Below are 4,541 nucleotides of genomic sequence, written 5' to 3' on the forward strand. Positions count from 1 at the left end.
CCCCTTATTACCGATGGATACCACACATTCTCATAGGATCTTCTGGAAATCATAGAGTCACCTACTGGGGTAGAGATAAAAAATAAAAGAGCTCAAAACAACCTTAGGACCAAAACCAAAATACACAGCCATAAATGGGGTCACAAAAGAAAAAGAACCCCAAACCAAGTATTCTCACTATAAAGAAAGGAGTTTTCAACATACCCGTGTCGGCATCAGAAGATGCCCCAAACTCTGGAGGAATAGTAAGAGCATTTAGACTATCCCGACTAGAGCCAAAACCCAAAGTAGCACCTCTTGGTGCAAGAGTTAGGAAAGTAGCAACCAATATCCTATTTGCTCAAGCGAAAATCCTTATGGAACATTCCTGTTACATGTAACCCAATTGACCACAACTAAAATAATAATTTATTTCTTCTTCACAACAACCATGGTGAAACCGACCATAAATCTACAAAAGGGTAGGATGATGTGTATTGGGCCCCACTGGCCTGAGATTGGACACCTTATGCCCTAGAAGCATTACCACTCTGAAAATACCTACCTCCTAATGGGTTTTGGCAGGGAGCACAATCCATAGAATAGGAGTTAGGACCCACCCAACTCTTCTTTTTAGACCACTAACCACCACACCGTTGGCCTCTTCTTTATTTAGAGAATCGAGACCCTCTTACCTGGCCTATTTCCCAACCTTGCCTCATTCCTCTTCATACCAATAAATCAGATCATCATGATAAAGTTGTCACTATCTGGGTGAATAGATTAGCAAAATGTCAAAATTTGGCATTAGTAACCTTTTTTTAAGGCAATCGAGAGAGAGTTCTACCTTACAAAATAGGGTCAGTGGAGACTGGTGGGACTCCATGGGAAAAAGCAAAGTATGCGACCCTTGACTGAGCTTGTACCCCATTAGTTGGACTAGATCCATCCATGTTGTCCTCGAGTGGGACAGGTGTGTTTCCAAGAACTTTAGATTATTGAGAGGACATGATCTGAAAAGTGAACTAAGGAAGATTCAGAAAGGAGTTTGTGACCTTAGACTCCATCGCTCAAAAGTAGAACAACCAAGAAAGTGAAACATTCCTAGATGCCTCATAGACTCTTGATTATAAGTGTGGTGTACAACACACCTATAATCAAGACTCTACTCGACATGGCTTTGTGGGCACCTCATGACACCAAAACCTAAAGTGCTGATACCAACTTGACATGACCCAAACTAGGGCCTTGTCATAATGGGCAATCTCAACACCAACCAAGACCGGAGACCACCCCCGATGCCCAACCAAACCAAGAAACATATGACCTAACACGGATGAATTCTGACCATATAACAAGATAGCAAATTAATCCATGAAGTGACTTTGGGATAAGCCTATAACTGAGACCAACCCAACCAAGTCAATCGACCCAATAACCAACCAATCCAACCAAACCAAAACCAAGACAATAATCCAATGTATGTTTATATATATATAACATAATCCATGCATACAATACCCAAGTTCATAGTTATCAATACAAAGTCTCTAAACCAAACAGAAGAGTACCTAGTTGGGATATGCTTTCGATATAGCCATAAACCAAGTTTTTGAAAGACAAAAGTACATAAAGTAATCCATGATATGAAATAGATGCCTTCTAAAGTATGGAAGCTCACCAATTTAATCCAATAGTTGATCTCGAATCCAATCTCTAACCAGGAGGGGTAGAATGATTGGTTTCTGCATCGCACGGGGATACATCACCCAAAGATGGGTTAGTGGGTGAACGCTAGTATGCACTCAAGATAAGGATAAAATAATATCATCAAGTAAAATCAAGTAGACCAACCATATGCATACAAACCATACATATATATATATAACCATGTCGGGAAAGAGAACCGGGTTTAGTATGCATTTGAAACCATTAACCTGGGTATGTGTAGATTAACCATCCTTAACCACCTACGGGCAATATAGGTTCAGTGTAACCTCCAAAATGGGCCCTGATATGTGTATCCACACGAACCAAAAATACCATAAGAGTAAGGAATTCCCAGGTACCCTTCACCCTCTATGATATATATGTATAGTGTACTTAGAGGATTCTCGTGTACCTCATAGTATCATATAAGGTCACTATAGACTACCCCTCATGTATACAAACATGAGTTTCCAGTGTTCATCTATTGGAATCCCACCTTCAAGGTTAGCTATCACACCCCGCCTTTATTGTAAAATTAAAACTATTTCCAACCAAGCCATTAATCCATTATTATTAACCAAGGCTAAGAGTAGTGGTATCATCATACCGACTATAACTTGCAAGTATTGTCCTTAGCCAAACCTTTTAAGGTAAAGGGATTCCCCTATACCCATTTACCAAGTTAACTTAGGGAGTCCCAAGTACCCCGAAAGTATGCCATTGTTATATAAGCTTAGGGGGTTCCATTGTACCCTACAACTATTCCTTTAACATGTTTACTTGGGGGATTTTATTGTAACCCACAAGGATGATCAATTAAGCCATAACCATTATTCGAGCCAATTTCATTATTTCATTTACTTGGAGGATTCCAATGTACCCCACAAGGTTTTCATTTAAACCAACCATGACCACCAAGACCGCTCTTTTACCATTCCAAATCATTCTCACCATTGAAACTATTTTAGACCGTTCTAAGCATTTAAAGCATTTGTACCATTTTAAACCATCCAAATCCATTTAATGTTCCATTAACAAACTATCCCATGAAATAGTTCCAATAAAAGTTCAACAATAGAGTGAATACATTATTTTAGGCATTTTATCGAACATGTTAAGGTCATACCTCTATCAAGAGCAAAACCAAAGCATAAACCATCATAAATTGGGTTATTCATGACCCATTTGTTAAACCAAAACTAAAAAGCATGCACATGTACAACCCATCACCACAAATATGTAAAAATATAGTTTAAACCAAGACCCAACAATAATCATCAAGACCCTCAACATTGGTTTCCAAAACCACCATTTAAGACTTAAATATCAATGTTTAAAACACATTAAATCATTACTTTAGTTGGAACTAACAATTAGAAAATAAGTGCATGCCTTATATAAGAGGATTTTGGAGAGTAACTTGACTCTTAAGCCCTTTGAAGAACACTTGTACAAACCCTAGCCTCGAATATTCAAGAGAGAGTATTTAGAGTGTTTCTCTTCTTTAACAAGTGTTATAAGAGGCCACCAAGGGTTATATAATATGGGGACATAAAAGTTTTAGGGTGGTAAATATCCAGACTACCCTCACTTAAAAGCTGGAAACCAAGTCCCAAGATGGTACGACTCATCCATGTAAATCGTACCCTAGGGTACGAGTAGTACCCTAACTCATACCCTAGACATCACCATGACCATCCAGACTGGTCCCACTATGGCTACACAAACCCAACTCGTACCTTAGGGTACGAATGGTACCGGAAATCGTACCCATAATTTGTACCTTGGAAAGTTTCACAAGGCCATACCTAAGGCATGATAACTTGGCATCATACACCTTGTATCCAAGGGTATGACTTGTACGGTGTTGACTCTTATCTTGGATAGTAACCAAGCCATTCCTACTACCCAACATACGAGTGAGCCTTTCCCAAGCCGTATCCAAGGGTATGATTGGTACCCTTGAGTCGTACCCTGCCTAGAAAGTCCAAATCTGTAGAAATTTTGCAAGGGTCTAAATCCTGGGGTATTATGCTTTAAATCATGTCATAAAACTTATCAATGGAGGTTAAAATTATAATCTTCTTGTAAACTCAATACTTGTACTTTGAACTTATAATTCATGCTTTAATTCTTAGAAAACTCATAACAAAACTTCATGCTCAATAGTCACCTAAAATATTTCAACAATCCCAATCAAGATAATGAAATTAAAATTACAATATGAGTCGTATAAGTCAAGACATGAATATATGCAATTCCTGATGCACTTAGAGCTTTCATTCTCATGGTAGTTTCATAATTCAAGAGTATGGCTAGTTGGGTATGAACCTTAATTCAAAATAAGTAAATTAAATTTTAAAACCATGCACTTAGGTACAAGGATTAAAGAAGAACCTTGTTCATAAATCCCACATACTTGAATTTTCTTGACTTTTGAAGAGAGTTTGAACCATGAGACTTGAAGGATGAATTTTGGATGAGGTGCCCTAATCTTGATGTTCTTGAAAATGGGAGAGGTAAGCATTGTCAATTAATTGGAAAGAGAAGGAAAATAATGCCTCTTTGAGGGTTATAGGTCATGGGTAGAAGTTATAAGAAAGAAAAAGATCAAAAAGCCCTTAGCTAAACTTTACAGAAATTGATCATCAGTTCTTATGAGTGTACCATACGACTCGTATGGAAGGGTACAACTATGTACCTCAACTCGTAAGCTTGGCAGAATCTAGGAGGGTACACACTGGTCAATATATGAGTCCCACCTACGACTAGTATCATCTTTATACGACTCTTAGCCCACCACTCGTAGCGTGGTCAAAATCTCAAGGAGCCTATATTGATCGACTAATAAC

The sequence above is a fragment of the Capsicum annuum genome, unplaced genomic scaffold (assembly GCF_002878395.1).
Source record: "Capsicum annuum cultivar UCD-10X-F1 unplaced genomic scaffold, UCD10Xv1.1 ctg1705, whole genome shotgun sequence".
In the NCBI taxonomy this organism is placed as follows: domain Eukaryota; kingdom Viridiplantae; phylum Streptophyta; class Magnoliopsida; order Solanales; family Solanaceae; genus Capsicum; species Capsicum annuum.